General features: G+C 38.5%; 1 long non-coding RNA gene across 13 annotated transcripts in view; it reads left to right on the top strand.

Moving 5' to 3' along the window:
• Positions 1-16634, top strand: part of LOC140683981 (uncharacterized) — a 169998-nt gene that overhangs the window by 92913 nt on the left and 60451 nt on the right. For 8 of the 13 annotated variants that reach the window (XR_012055716.1, XR_012055712.1, XR_012055713.1 and 5 more), the window contains exons 2-3: positions 7061-7162; positions 15519-15640. This is a non-coding gene — a long non-coding RNA (uncharacterized lncRNA). Of the gene's footprint in view, positions 1-7060; positions 7163-11205; positions 11579-11617; positions 12250-12272; positions 13293-15518; positions 15641-16634 lie in introns of those variants that run through there. The other 5 variants (XR_012055711.1, XR_012055719.1, XR_012055720.1 and 2 more) reach the window with 5 other exon arrangements.

Here is a 16634-nt window from a genome sequence, read left to right as displayed (position 1 = left end):
GAGTTTCATTTGTATAGAAATTCTGATTGTGTAAATGTGCAATTTAAATTCTGAATATATATCTCTTTATTTGAATCTTGAAAGGCATAAGTTTTGCTTAATGTAATACTTATCTTTATTAGCAGTATAGCCATGGACTTCAGTTGACTATCATTTTAAGTAGTCAAAAATTCTTTTATTTCAAGATCTCACTGAAAATGTGATCTGTAGGAGATTAATGCACCATTTAGGGGGTCATACTGTAGGAGCCTTTTGGAAAAAATATTTAGATACAAAAGCTGATAGAGATGAAGAAAGTTACCCTGGAAGTGTATGTATAAGAAGGGGGAGAGGTGGAATTTCTGATTGTGGATTTTTTTCTTAATTTGTATTCACAGTGTAGAAATATTTGTAAAGCATAACATCTAGGTAGCTCAGAAATTTCACAGCAGAGTAGAAATCTTATTGCATTTTTAAACAGTGTTTCTTTCTAATGCTGTAATTAAGGTATCTTAATGTTGACTTAGTAAAATCCTCTGTATGGCATTTTAACCAAGGTAATGCATGCTAAATACAAATTTAAATAATTTTCCTTTTTTTTTTTTTTTTGTGGCACATAACCAAAATCAAAATAAATATCAAAACAAAAATTAAAACCAAACTTCCCTCTATAATTATACTTTTGAACAATTCCCTTCTTCTATGTGCTTAAAAGCTTGCTAGTTGGGGGGATTTGATTTGTTATTTATATGCAACATGCTTTTTCAGAATTGTTTCTCTAAATCATATTAGATACAGTTTTATATTTTCAGAGAGGTAAGCTTTGGCATATATACATCATCAGTTCAGTAAATTTAACTATTATTTTATTGCATTCAAAATTGTTCAGCATGTGAACCAGAGAATGTTATAGATTAATGCACAATTTTGCTGCAAATGTGTACGGCCAAAGCCTTTTCCACATAAATTCATTGCACGCTTTCTAAAACAGTGCTTTGGGCTGTTTTCTACTCCAGCCACAGTTTTAGTCCTGTTTCTGATCTTAGACTGAACCTCTGTTGATGACTCACTATTGATGGAATTTTTATTTTGCTTAAAATTATGGTGTGGGGGGAATATTGTCAATTCACATGACCTCAAATTGTGACCTGTGCTTCATGTCCCAGTGTTGCTAGTTTTGCTTGAGGCGCAGAGTTGAGGGCTAGAAGGGCCTCAGCACAGGGTGGGAAGGAAAGCATTCCTATGCTAATTTGGGCAAACTCTTCTCCATCTTTCTGCTTCTCTTATTTAAATTACTAAAATATGATCAATAACCTTTGACTATCTCACATTATTTTTGAGTAATGCCGTATTGGAACACTAATTTTAAAAAAGCAGCATTTAACCCATTTGGGCTCTAGATGTGGGCTCAGGTAGCAGCTCTGTTGGCAGAAGTTTGCTAGAAAGCTTCTCTTTACATACTCCATGTGTTGAAGCCCAGTTGAGGCTTTGCAAAACCACTCATTGGCATCTGTAGAGAGCTCCCATCACAGCACAGAGCACTAAAGTGGTGTTTTCTCTGAACTTGGTAGGGCCACTAAAAAATGCTTTTCCTCTAGTTACTTCTGCATTGGTGATGTTTACAAATTTGGAGCAAAAAGCTTTTTTAGGACTTGATCCAAAAAGATAACAGATTATAATGCTGCTTAAAAAACCCTAAGACCATTTGTAACGCAGTTGCCAAGTTTGAGAAAGAGCCCAGTTAAACCTATTTAAGTCCTCTCTCGTATATCATTAGAGATTTACCATTCAAAATCTCTCCATTAACGTTATTTATGGACCATTCAAAGTAATATTATTTTATGTTAGGGGGAAATAAAACTTTAGGGATTAAATATTTTACTTGTCAGTGTTCATTCCAGTAAATGTATTTTTCCCTAGCTAAATCCTAGAGTTCTTAGGATAATAGTTTGCACTTGTAAATACTTGTATCTGTGACCCTGATCACTCTTTTCTCATCAACAATGAAATAATTATATTTCACAAATAGTTCAGCCAGCCAATCTTTCCTATGTTGTCCCATAGTTCAGTTTCAGTTTTGCTGTAACCTGAGGCTGACATTTCATAGTAAAATCAGGAACAGAACTATGAGGAACTAACTCCTAGAAGACGCTGGCTATGACTTTTTGAAACCAGAAATAAATTTGGTTCACTTATATCCCATTCACAGTTTATAAGATCCTGTAGGTGCACAGGTTCAACTGGGGCTACTCTGGTAGCAATGAAAACAATTTCACTTTTTCTTCACAGATTTTAGAGTAACAGGGTGTCAGCATGCACCATCAGAAAGATGAGCTTGTAGGGAAAAATCACTCCTTTCATCTCTATACCTTTCAGATACTGGCACCTCTGCTAAGGATTGAGCGACAGTTTTGGTTGTGGTTTTTCATAGTGGTGGATAAAGATCTTCTATGTCTGCCAGAGTCATCCTGAAGAAAAATGTGGTACATGGGATATGAACAGCAACCTTTGTGTATATGATGTGTTTAAGAGTTATTGCATATGCATGGCATAGCCTTTGTTCAGATAAATCTTCCCTGTAAGGCTGTTCTGATAAAACCAACAAATCCAGCCAAGGACTGAGTCTATTTCACACCACAGGGGTTGATTCTTGGAAAACCTAGTGTGTGCTGTACCCTTGCTGGATACTTGTGTGTGAATCACAGCGCTGGTCTGTACCTGAGCAGTGCTGAATCCTCTAGGGCTGAGTCTGACAGCCAAGACCCAGACAATCATCACTGTGCCTATAGTTTCAAGCTTCATTTTTTGCCCATGGTGCTATGTATTTGTCCATTCTGTGATGTTCCACACGTATCAAATTAAAAATAACAAATGGGTCAGAAAGGCATTTCCAATCCACATTCTTTTTCTGGAAACAGAAGAAGAAAAGAGTTCCTGACTGATGTCCTTCATTAACCATACAAAGTAAAGCTCCTACTGGGCTCAAATAAAAAAAAAGTTAGTTGCTTCATGGATGTGCAGTAGATCTGTGTCAGTGCACAGCATAGAAACAGAAAAATGTAAATTCTAGATTGAATTTATTTTATGTGGGTTACTGGGAAGAAAAACTGTCCTTGAGCTGGATAGGGATCTTTCATCTGTTATGTTACTAAATATAAGACATTTTTTTTCCTTTGCATACTGTGAATGTATTTTGCATCATGGCATATACATTTGTGTTGCTGTGGAAACACAATAATATTATTTTCATCGTCCTAGGAAACACAGACGCAACACCTGACTGCGGTTGTTGTACCAGTTTGGATGGATGATTGTTTTCTTTTCTGTCCAAAAAACTTCCATTCCCTCCTGTACCTGTAATAACAGAGGTCCTTGTGATTATTAGAATTATCTTTAAGTATCCATTCCCACAAAACAGACAGGCACTTCATGCATGAAAATATTCAGTCTCAGCAGTACGAGCTTTCCAGTTTATGGCACTGGTCCAGGTAAGTCACTTTTGCCCTCACTTAACATCAAACTTGTGAGAAGTCCCACTGAAATCCATGGGACTGCTCATGTGCTCAAAGTAAAATGCATGTGTAAGTGCTTTGCTGGACTGATGCCGAACTAAAAGTATATGACTGGCCCGTGGCTTAGAGCAAGTGCTCAAGGACCTGAGAACATTTGTGGCTCTTGATTTGATTTTAAAATGGAAGAGGATGTATTAGCTATCCTTGAGTTTCCGTGTTTCTAGCTAGTCTGTCATAGAATCACAGAATAAGCAGAGTTGGAAGGGACAGGGGAACTGGTTACATTATGCCATGGGAATGTATGGGTTTGTCGTGGTTTAACCCCAGCCAGCAGCCGAGCCCCACACAGCCGCTCGCTCACTCCCTCACCAGTGAGATCAGGGAAAGAATTAGAAGGGTAAAAGGTCAAAAACTGGTGGGCTGTGATAAAGACAGTTTAATAGGGAAAGCAAAAGGCACCCACACAAGCAAAGCAAAACAAGGAATGAATTCCCATGGGCAGGCAGGTGTTCAGCCATCTCCAGGAGAGCGGGGCCCCATCCTGTGCTGCAGTTACTTGGGAAGACAAATGCCATCATTCCAAACGCCCCTCCCTTTCTATTTCTTCCTCCCACACTATGCACTCAACATGATGTCATGTGGTCTGGAATATCCCTTTGGTCAGTGTGGGTCACCTGTGCTGGCTTTGTCTCCTCCCAGTCCCACGCACACCCAGTCCCCTTGCCAGCATGGCCATACAAAAAGGCCTTGGCTCTTTTGTCTGCTCAACAATGACAAAAACATCTTTATGTTATCAACTCTGTGTTCAGCACAAATCCAAAACACAGACCCTTACCAGGCACTGTGAAGAAAATTAACTCTAACGCAGCACAGGGTTGTTGAGGTAGTTTTCCAGGTGATTCTGCAAAAGTTCACGTTCGCCTTTTCTCCTGCTCTTCTGAGGAAGGGGAGCACAGGCTTCATAATAATTGTCACATTATTTTATTAGCAATGAAGCCCTGTATGCATTTTGACCATAGGTCTTTGACCATGTGCAGTTCTACACAGAGTTTTGATTTTTTTTTTTGTTCTGTGTGTCTCCATAAAATCTGTTTTCACAGAATCATATGATTGAAAATTTATATTTATTTTATAAAGAAATTTAGATTAATTGTATAATACTGCATGCAAATGTCAAATGAGTAAATACAATTTCTCAGTAAAATCAGGTTCATAATCTGTTACACATGGTTAAAGAAAAACTTTATTTCCTTAGACCATAGATTTATGTCTTAAGCACTCTTTCTGATTTGTCCATATATCCTTCCTTGTGTTCATTGTTTTATAACTATATTTGAATGCCTGTGGCAAAAACAAAAGCCAAGCATTTCAGCATGTAAGAATATATTTAGTCTGTATTTATATATGGACCAAAGTTCCTGGAAGAAAAAGTTGATAGGCTCAAGCATGAGTCAGGTATAATGATAAATTTTGACTCCCTGCGGATTGCTTAGTGCTGACAGAAAAAATACCTTGGAATTCTTCTGACCTTTTTCCCAAAGGACCTGGCCCCAGTTACTCCTAGTTACTGGCTTCATATAGTACTGTCAGTAAGAATAACTGCTCTTCATTCTGTGCAAACTTTGTAACTTATCCAAAGTACAGTGTTTGTGTATGAGATAGAAGCAGGTAGGGAGGGAGAGGGAGAGAAGAGGAGTGGCAGGACTTGCACTTCAAGAAATTGTATATTTTACTTTTGAAAGTCACTTCTTTTCCTATCATTCTTCTAGTATTCCCTTCTCCACAATCATTATTGCTTTTTGCTGTATTATAAGATGAGCAGTGTGTGAAACAAAAGGTGGACCTTGCAGTAGCCAAAGTGTGATTTTAATAAAAAAAGTGAAGTATCTCTGAGAAGAAGTTTTTGTTAGAAACAATGTTCAGAGGAGCCTTCATTCAGATAAATGGGCTGACATACAAGAAGGGAAAAAATTGAGAAAGCAGTTAATAAAACCTATAATTCTTAGGTTTTTTTATCAAGTGGAGGAAAGGCATACATGTCTGATTCTTCAGAGACGGTTTGGGTGTGGTGGACATTTCTGGCTTCATTCTTGCTGGACGCGGTGTTGGGTGTCAATAGCACGCAGAGCAGCACATCTGCATTTTCTGGCCTGGGATAGCTTATTTCATTACTACATCCGTTTGTGGGGAGTAGAGAGAGAGAGTGAATCTTCTCCTTAGGGAAGCAAATCCACTGAAATGCTTGTGCCAGAGCTGTTGTGTGCTCTGTGCACAAACTATGTAACACTCGAAGTGTGTAATTGAGAGCTGACTGCGGTTCTGTTCATATTAACTTATGTAGGTTTCTTCATTAATATATTTAAACTTTATTGGGGAGATTGAGAATGTAATCTTCAGAGGAAAAGCAAAGCATTCATTAAAACCTGAGGATCTGCTCTGCTACCTCTTTATCTGGACAAAGGGCATTCTGAGGATATGGCAGAGGGTTTGCCAAGCCTCAGTGCTGGTGCTTCCTGCAGAGTGGAGGGGACCTGACAGGTGATCATTCAGACCACCTGAACTAAGGACTTAGCCTCCCCCCAGGACTCTGGCTTTCTTGTCTAAGTGCTTGATTTAGATGCTTTACAGGTATTACACATTCCTCTATTATTTCTGAGCTGAAGGTTTCTTTCTGAAAATTTTGGATCTACACATGTCATAAATCAGCATAGCTCAGTATCAAGTTTGATTCTGGATGACATTTCCTCGTGTGGACTGCAGTTTAGCACCAAGGCTAAATGTATTCTTATGCTGATGATGCATGGAAGTAAGTGGAAATCCTGACAGTGCTAAAGCTAAGGGCAAAATTATTTGGCTTCAGTCTATATTCCAGTTACACAAAGATTAATTTAATCTCCTGTTAACTTCTAGGGGCTTGGGGTGCACATCCCCAGAGAACACTTACTCGCTCTTCCCTGCTGACCGCCAGTGACCTCTTTCTGATTTTATTATTTTCTGTCATAGCTTAACATCTTTATGATGCTGTCCCACTCTCCACCTGTCAAGCACCAAGGATCTCTCTTTGTGTCATTCAAGCCTCTCTTTGGAAGAGACTGAATGCACAGACTTTTCTCTGTGCAGACCTCTCCTAGTAAAACTGCTTTTGTCTGTGGTTTTATGTTCATACTTCTTTGGGAACAGGGAGAGATAGCATGTTTTATCTAGTGAGTGAGATGTGACAGTAGTTTAGACCATGGAGTCTTGAGGCATAAGTCTTTATCTTGCCTCCTATTGAAATATTAGATACAGTTACACTTCTCTGCTCCTTTTAGTTCTTGTTTCTTTGATTTTCCATAAAAATTTGATACCCTCAAGTATTAAATCATGATTCAAATGACCATATAGTCTATAAAAATATTATTCCAAGAAGGGATTGATTTCCATTGATTCAAAGCCAATTTTTTGCATGTAGTATGGGCACAAATCAAGATCCAGTGCTTTTATGATTTATAACATTGTTAATAGCAATAGATTGTGTCAAAAATACCATTTCATCCTGTATAACATCTTTCTTTCTTTTTCTTTACCAGTACATGATGAAGATTGCAATATTGAAAACAACATAAGCATAACACTGAAAAATATTATGCTTTTGCACAATTCCTTCACTGGTGTTTCCCTAGTCTATTTGGGTAAGAGCCTTATCCTTTATCCTAAGGAAAAAAAATTATGTATTTGTTATAACATGTAGCAGAAGATACATGATCTGTTACATCATTGATGACCATGCAAATAACTATTTCTCTTCTCTAAATTGGTCTTCTTGATTATGGTAGTTAGGAAAACATCTGTTTCCATTTTCACATGTTCACTGTTTTGCTGGTTTTTTTTTTTAATGATGAAGACCACCATTAATGTGTACCAGAATTTGATTAGGTATTATATTGATGAAAACAAATCAATTTGCATGCACATAAGTGTCACTGGCACTTGTTGAGGATCAGGATTTATTATTATGATAAAGACAGGGGGTGGGTCTGTTAGGTGAACAGATGTGAATACAAGAGACCCTAAAGCTTTCGTTTGGACATTTATTAAGATTTATGTCATTTGACCAGTCTGTATTTTAACATAGTTTGTTAAACTATCTAATGCAAGTTACGTAACATGAATGTAAGCACAGTTTAAAAGCTGAGCTTCAATAACAGTTGATATTGGTAAACAAAGGGATGAGTTAAAATGAAGCAAAGCATTGCAACTTGTACATATAGAAGTAGAGTGATTTGGTAAATGATCAGAGAATTGATGGATATTTTAGGAAAGGGCTGTTGCCAAAAGAAAATTTACACAAACCAATAGACCCCAATAGTCTCAAGCCTGAGACTGACGGGGAACTGCAGATTATCTTCAAGTTTTTTCTGACTGTCTCTGTCTTCTACAAGCTCCCATTGTCTTCTGTCCTTCCCATGAGCTGGGAATTCGTGAGCACAGTATTATCTCACCCAAGGGAGAAGCAACCTGACATTACCTAAAATGAAGAAGAGGGGAGCCTGAACGAATTAACAGCGATGAGCTGAAGGCATGGTGCTCGCAGATGAGTTTAACAGTTGGGATGGATGTTATTTATAGTAATGCAGGTAGAGGCACGATCACCCAGGGATTTCATGGGGTTTAACTCAGAGAAGCTTGCTCTGACCACAGGTCGGTCTGGAGCAAGCATTTGTTTTGCAGGTAATACATATTGTCACAGGTAGCTTGTTAGAGCAAAATGACCAGGATTGCTAGTTGGAGATAAAGGTCAGAATATGGTGAAGTGCGTGAAGGCACAAGTTGGCCATCCTCCCATCTCAAGGTACCCATCTCCATGCTTTGTGGTACCTTGCTGTGCTCCACTTAATATCCAGGAAAAGGCTAGTAGCTGACTATTATAACTAAAATTAATATGGGATGAGAATAAACAATACACTCTGGGACTCATTATCTGTCTTCCAGATGCAGGGGGTGAGGAAAACATGGGAGTTCTGTTTACCTTACAGTACTTGTATTCTGATGGCCACAGTCCAGGCCCTGACTAATGGTTTTGAAATGCTGAGGACAGAAGTTAAACAGGCATCTACATCCCAGACCCCACTTGGGAAACCCTGATTAGTGTGCGGAGGGTGAGAAGCAAGGGAAGCGCTGGAACTTGAAGCCTGGCCAGGAGCATAAAACCCACAGGGCTTGTGGCTATTGCAGGTAATAACAAAGGGACAGTGTCCATAGGAGGGTAAGAGAGACGGTTCAGGGAAGGGCAAGTCAAGAAGGCAGAAGGCTGAGGAGCCAGATGGTCTCTGCTGCAGGTTTCAGTCATGGCTTAGGAAAGGCACAGCGACTGGCAATGGATCTGCAGTGAGACGTGCCCATGGGGGCAACTCCGTCCCCGCTGCGCGGGACCGTGCACAGGAGCGAGGGTCGGGGCAATGGAAGCTCTGAAGAGCCTCAAGTGCCTGTTGAGAAAGGTAATGGGTAAGAACATTAGGAAACCTGGCAAGCACTGCTGGCAGTTTGTTTTTATAGCTTCTTTGGAACAAGTTTCACAGGTTTGCACTCTTCTCATACTGTCTGATTTCTCATTATGTTACATAGATTGTCTGGGTCTTGGTGTAATTATTCTGTTCAAAACTGTCCTTAAAAAATGACATGCAGGAGTTTGGGACGAATGGGAGTCTGGGTTGCTTTAGTTTTTCAGTTTTCAAGAAACTAAGTATTGCAGCTCTACTATCTGAGTAGTGAAATGAAATTCAAAAAGAAAAGGTGGTAAACTTCAGAAATTGAAGCATTTTATTAGGCCATGAGCTGAGAATTATAGCCTGTGCTGTGAGTATAAACAACTCACCTATTTAAGTTAAATGACTAAAAATATAATTTTCTACTTAGTGAGACCATGGTACTTTCTGTCAGAGTACAGCTTGAGAAAATATCACCATCAAAAATCCTGGTGAGGAAGTTTCCTTGCTTTTCTTCTTGCAGAGGTTTTACTGGTTGTGTTATTTATGAGGGACCAACCAAAACCAGGCACATTTTGCTGGACACGATACAAAGGGTAGGGTAAGAGGCAATCTTCCTGCCTTGGAGAGTAGTATAGGAATAGACAAAAGGGAGAGAGAAGTAATACATAGCTATTAATGTTGTGATGATAAATAACATGTTAATTCTCCCTTTTTGGCAGAAGAATATTGTTTAGGGATTAAAAAGACAAGGAATGGGGGAAATTTGTAGCAAACAATAGGGAAAGAAAAGAAAATAAGGGCTGTGGAGCACTGCAGAGGTGGAGGGACTGAGATAAGATTGGAACAAGCTTGGATCAAGCATCAAGAATGGCTTAAGCCCAGTCTGAATAGAGAGAGTTTTTTCAGTTCCTGATTTAGCTTTTTCTACAGCTTCTCTGCTGGTGTCAGTGCCTGGTTGTTGACTCCACAAAGTTCCTTTTGCAAAGCTTCCTCGGCTTGAGTCAGAGGAAATCCTGTCTGAGGGGAACACACTGCCCTTAACAGAGGGTGTCCAAGCCCCTGGCACGGCGTGCTGCTGGTGAGGAATGGTCTGTGGCACCAGGACTCCCCCCTCCCCTTTCCTCCAGACCGAGCCCTTGAGAAGCTGCTCTGCCAGCCTGAGTCAGGCTTTTAAGCATGCAGGGTGTATCTTGCACTGGAGTAAGAAGTGTGGCATGATATGCAGGGTTTATAAGTCTTACAAAAGTACATGGACTCTTTTTATACCCAGGTTATTAAAATTTTACCAATAGGATTTAAATGCAAGTTGCAATTCTGTAGGTATATCTGCTAATGATATGACAGGTACAAGGGTTGCAACAGCTATGTAACAATTACAGCAGTCATAAGAAAAAAATATTTAATGTACATTATTGAAGAATAAAACTTAAAAGCCAGGATAATTACTGAAAGGTTGATGTTTCTGAAAGTCTCACTTAATTCAACATCTTCAGATATCTTAGACAAATTTAAAATTCCCCCCATCTCAGGACTGGTATCTTAGGATTTATGAATACTAAATTAAGTGTTTTGTCTCTGCAAAACACTTACCTTGTAGAAACAAGTACTGGAAAGTTTGTTTTTGTTCCTAGAATTATAAATTCAATTAAATCATTATAACCATTTTAAATGTGATCTCATTCAGAGACAAGTTTAGTTCAACTTACTCCATATACAAAAAAAACCTGCAGTAGAAATCTGGCCCGTGAAATTTTTTATGTAATATTAAAGTAATTTAAAAGCTTAGCCTTTTTTATTAAGCTCAAAATACATAAATTAAATTGTTGGATCTGTGTTTTTAAACTCTGCCTGAGAACATGCCCTGCTTTAGAACAGCTAAGTAGTGTAAATATCTTTCTTCACCCTGTTTATTGTCTAGTATATTCCAAACCCATTTTTACATATTGTGTTAAAGTGTCTGTCTTTCACCAATCAAATCCATTTCCAAAATACTGTTTCCCAATTTGTATCTCCAAATACAGATTTTTTAAATTTGTCCTTGGTTTTCCTAGCTCAGATGTGTTTGAAATACAACAAAAAGGTCCCTGAGGGACAAAACTAATACGAGTAGAACTACACTATTTTTTGTTAGAAACATGATGTCAGTGTTTGAAAACACTTAAAAGGGGTTGAATTTTTTTTAAAATTATATAGAAGCATGGTCCTTAAGGCTTGCTTTTTTTTTTTTTTTCCTAATAAAACCACAGGTGCACATGGCTTCTTCCTTTCCTGAGGGGACCCCTCCCCATGTGCTGTGTGATGGCTGGGTTGTGCCATTTCTCTCGTCCCAGGGTGGCGTGAGCTGATGGCTCAGCTCACATGGCCACAGCAGTGTGCAAGCAGCTCCCTTGAGAGGCCCTTGTCAGGAGGAAAGCAGGAATGCACCTCTCCAGCTTATTTCCACCTTGGGCCTCATTAGAGCAAAACTGAGACTGCCAGTTGGACCGAAGCGGAGAACTCGATGTCTCTGGAATAGGTCCAAGCCCAGTGAGCACTGGGTGTGCAGAGCCTTCACCAGCACATCACCAGGACAAGGTGGAGCTCCCTGGGCATGGCTGGGCTCTGACCAGGGTGCTTCAGGTGAGAAGTTACGGGGTTTGAAACTGCCTACACAAAGTGCCCTGTTCCTATCACTCTCCTAATCAGTGGGTCTGTCTGGACCCTTGATGCTCACAAGCAGCTCCTCCACCTGCTCAGCTGGCCAAAGCCAGCACCTGTCCTCACTACTCCAAGCAGGCTGTTTTTAATTCACGGCCCTGAAGTCTCCCTTCCATCCATAAGTTGCTGTATTTTCCAGGCAATAGATAAAAAAACAAGATTGACAAATGAGTTTAGCATATGACCATCATGCATCAGTTATTAAAAAGAAAGAATAGCTGGAAGGTCCATCTACAGCTTGTTTGCCTTGTCCATATGGGAAATGGAATTTAAATTACCACATTGCTTGAGGAGCAGTTTGTAATCCCAGTATAGTGAAGTCATGTTTTTCATGGGATGAGAACAGCAGATAGTAGGAGTTTCTGCAGTTAGCATGATACCAAGTGTGATGGCAAGATACTTTAAAGTGTTTTTGTTGTAGTTGGAAATGTTCAGATCCAGAACCAGCAATTCTACCTCCCTGGGAGAAGACACTGAGGAACTGCCATCAGCTTGCTTGTGTTTGCAGCATGTCTTCCAGGACAGCCACAGCTTGATTCACATTCTTACTGAAAAGCTTCCTAGAGTTTATATTAGGACCACCTTTATGCAGAGTATGAGGTTTTCCTTTTTTTTTTTTTTTTTTTTTTTTTTTTTAATTTAACAATATATTTCTTGCCTTTTTTTTGTTTGAAAACTCCTAATTCATTTTCAACTTACTGACAACAGGCATACTTCCTACATTAATGTCTCTGAACATGGTGGGGGGGTCATGAAACAACTTGAAAATTGTTGTAGTGTGAGGCAGGACAATGCTGTATATTCATTTGGCTCTAAGAATTGTTAACAGAATAATCCCATCTGAAATTTGTAGTAAATGTGTATATATATATATATATAGTAGTAAAAATAAGGATGGTAATAGTTTTTGTCTGTGAATTTGTATGCTCTTGTGCTGAGTGCTAACAAATACAGAAGAAAAATTCAGACCCAACACCAAAGGGTTTAGACTTTAGAGAGGTGGCTGCAGACTGGTGGGGGAATAAGTAAAAACAAAACAACAAAGTCATGCTGGTGGTTCAGCTGAGATCAAAGACACCTGTGGATGTCCTGGAGTCTGTAGGGAGTGTCTTCTAGAAACAAGGGGTTAATGAGAGGCAAAACTCTGGCTGAAAATTTAATGATTAGTTTGTGAGGGAGGCATCATCAGGCAGAGCCAGGAGGGAGGGATGCTCAGGAGGGCGTCACAGATGTCCCTGGAGGGTCAAGGCAGCCCTGCACTCTGTTACAGGTTTGAAGAACAGATAAAGAACCAGATGCAATGAGAAGTAGTTTATAAAATACTCATTAGGTGGGTGCAAAAACTGCACCATGCTAATGCGTGCTATTGGAAGGTTAAAATATAGATAGTGATAGGTTTTAAAATATTGATCTTAGGCAGTATTTGACCCACTCTTCCTGCTGTGCATACACTGCTTAAACCTTTCCCTCCTATGCACAAAGGGTACAATTCATATTCTCTGTTCCTTACTCATCTGAAAGCTACAGATGTGGTATGAACTCAGTGTTGAAGCTCTCCCTCTACTCCGTGGAGAAACAGAGGCAAGCACCAAGCACCAGGCAGTCTTCTACAGAAGCAGGCTCTGACATGGGGCAGGTGAATTATCTTTTCACTGTCTCTAGTCTGTATAATCTTGTCATGTCACTTAACCTTCAGACAGTTAAAATTTGCTGAAAGGAATCCTTTGCCAGGTCTTCTCTTTGGCCAAATCCTTTATTAAGTCCTGTACATTTTTAAGCCTGAAAAATAACATATTTAAAAATGTAGTAAAATCTTCTAGCAAACTAGAAAAATATTATTATTACTGTTATTATGTTGTTGTTGTTGTTTTTGTTATTTTTATTGTTAATACATTATGCAAAATCTTCTAGTAAACTTTTTCACTAAAGTTCCCAGGGATAATCCAAACTACTTTTTTTAGAGAAAATGTGTTTTCCAATTCTTATATCAAACAGAAGGGGACTTACAATTAAGTTTTCATTGCTAATATTTCCTTGCTAAGAACTGGAGACCATTCTTGTGGCTTAGGGAGGCATGGAGTCTACATTTCTTGCTACTGTGTAAGGAAATTTTCTAAATGTCAGTGTTGTAGTGGGTTGCTTGTTTGTTGCAAAAAAAGATGCAACATCAATATTGAACACTTGATTAAGGAAAAAATTTAAAAATTGATAGGCTTGAAAGGGACTTTAAAGATCATCTAGTTCCAGCTCCCCTGCCACAGGCAAGGACACTTCCATGAATTCTGGTTGCTCAAAGCCCCATCCAAGCTGATATTGAACATCTCCAGGGATGGGGCATCCACAGCTTCTCTGGGCAAACCATTCCAGTGCTTCACCACCCTTACAAGAAGGGCTTTCTTCCTAATATCTAAACTAAACCTGCCCTCTTTCAGTTTAAAGCCATTCTCCCTTGTCCTATCACTACATGCCTTTGTAAAAAGTCCCTCTCCAGCTTTCCTGCAGGCCCCCTTCAGACACTGAAAGGTGCTGTAAGGACTCTCCAGAACCTTCTTTTCTCCAGGCTAAACGATTCCAGCTCTCTCAACCTGTCTGCAGAGGAGAGGTGCTCCAACCCTCTGAGCATTTTCATGACCTCCGCTGGACTCACTCCAACATGTCCATGTGCTTCTTATGTTAAGGTCCCAGGGCGGGAAGGAATACTCAAAAGGAATTTTTATCTAGAGCTATTCAAAAATAAAAATCCCTCATAAAAAATCCTGCTTTCTAGCCTCAAACAGAAGCAATAAAAGAATAAAAAAAATATTTTCCATAGATTTTGCCACAAGTTCTAGTTCTGATGACCTTTAAACTACAGTACTTGAGTGTCTCCACAGTTACCAATTTAAGTGTCAATGAAGCTGATTTGACCTGTTGGTCACTTTAGCAGTTTCTGCACACGTTTCAATAGTCTCACCAATTTCCCTAGATTAATTGAAATGTGAGTGGCTAGATGTGTCTCCTTCACCCAGACAGAAAAAAAAAAAAATCCAGTTTAACCAAATGGGGATAAAGCAGATATATTTAAACATGAAACAAGCCACCTTCTATCTCAGTGATTTCAAAGTGAAATGACTTTGAGGGAAATATTATTTGATATCATGTGTGAGCTGTGCTTTAGGACAATATTCTTGACTGTTTAAATGGGCTAAGTAGGTAAAATAAATTATCTCATTATGCACATGAGTATTATGATGACATACTGCTTCTTTCTAACATGAAGAATTTTTAACTATTGCATCAGGTTACCTTCTTTCAACCTCTCATTACTTTATAGCATTTCATCATCATCTTCACAGTAATTTTCTTTCTACAAAGTCAATAAACCATCAACCCTTGAACTAAACCTCCTTATTCTCCTCCATGAATGTTCTCCTGCAACTATTTTCTGTTCCTGTAATGTTGTTACTCCTGATCACTGAAGGGAGGGAATCACCACTAAATCAGCCTCTATATACTCTAAATGTTTGTATATCAGAAAAGTATTTAAGGAAACACTCGGAATGCACTGAAATGAACAGGAATGCTAGCATTTATTTCAAGCTGTTGCAGGCTTCATCTCATATTTTCCTGACAGTTTGTCTACTTGATTTTTTAGTGCTCAATAGAAATTAGAAATGATCATTCAGTTCTGCTTACTTCTACATTCCATGAAATTACTTTGGTTTAAATTCTGAAACTGGGTTAGAGGTGGAATAAACCTGAAACAGTCTGAAAATTAGAACAGTTTATATTTTTTTTAAAATGCAGATATGTGATTGTATAATCAAAAATAAAACTTGATTTGAGCTCATAGATGAAAACTAATTTCCTGTGTTGTTTTTAGGACATGTAAAATTGCTCTGATAACACAGCTGAGAGGCTCATTAAATATGTTTGGTCATGTAAAAATGAACCTCTTTGTCCAGATGGGAAACGCAGCACCAAGGAAGTTGACTCTTATTATAGGTAAATCATTTCAAATTTTGTTAAGATGAATGCATGAAAAGCAATATTTCTTCATATAAGTGTCTTCCTGATTGCCTAATTAGAGAGATTTTCACTAATGATAGTAATGACTGTCAACATACAAGTTGCATGGACAGGTTTATGGCACCATGATGGGAATTGCCTGTTGACTACGAAATATTTTCAATAAGTAATTTTCACATGGGTGAAGTCCTGTTGCGGTAAATGTTGGCAGACTGGAAGGAAGCTCCCAGATAAAGAGCACTGGCTTTCAAGTAATTAAAAAGTCCAATAGCTTAATCCAATAGGTCTCTAAATGTACAGTATTACCAGCTATCAGTGTGCTGCATTGGCAAGGACAGTTAGCACCCTCTTCCGAACTTCAAAAATATTTCTTGACTGCCCTTTGAGAGCACATAAATTAGGATTTTCTTTTAAGCACTGTTGCAATATCCAAAACTGCTCAGATATTGACAAAAAGACATTGCCCAAAAAACTTTGAGGTGGATTTTTCTAAAGCGTTGAGTGGTCATTGGATTCATTAGAGTGCTGAATTCCAAAATTCCTGGCAAATTTCTTCCAGAACTCATTATGTCATTCAGTACTTTTCAATGTATCTATATGCTTTGATGGCTCAATTAAAAATTACCTTCACTAAGGAAAGAAACAATACTTGTGAGTCCTACAATTAAAATTTTACTGAATAATTGAATGTTTAATACTTGAATTTTTTTTTAAAAATTGCAAGTTTGAGTGAATATTGCTGAATAAGATACTCTCTGAAATAAATAGCTTATGAGGAATAGAAAATTGGAACAATACCACAGCAACCACACTGGTATACATTTCTGATTTTGTAACTACTCTTCAGCCATCTGATAACAACAGTGGAGAATTACAGTACAAGCTTCGCTAAAGACCCTAAAACTACTATTTGTGTCAAGAAATCTTTGTGTGTTAATGGTGTTTTCTTCTTTTTTTCTAAATATTTTTT

The sequence above is a fragment of the Taeniopygia guttata genome, chromosome 4 (genome assembly GCF_048771995.1).
Source record: "Taeniopygia guttata chromosome 4, bTaeGut7.mat, whole genome shotgun sequence".
Lineage (NCBI taxonomy): Eukaryota > Metazoa > Chordata > Aves > Passeriformes > Estrildidae > Taeniopygia > Taeniopygia guttata.
This window is presented reverse-complemented; position numbering and strand designations above follow the sequence as displayed.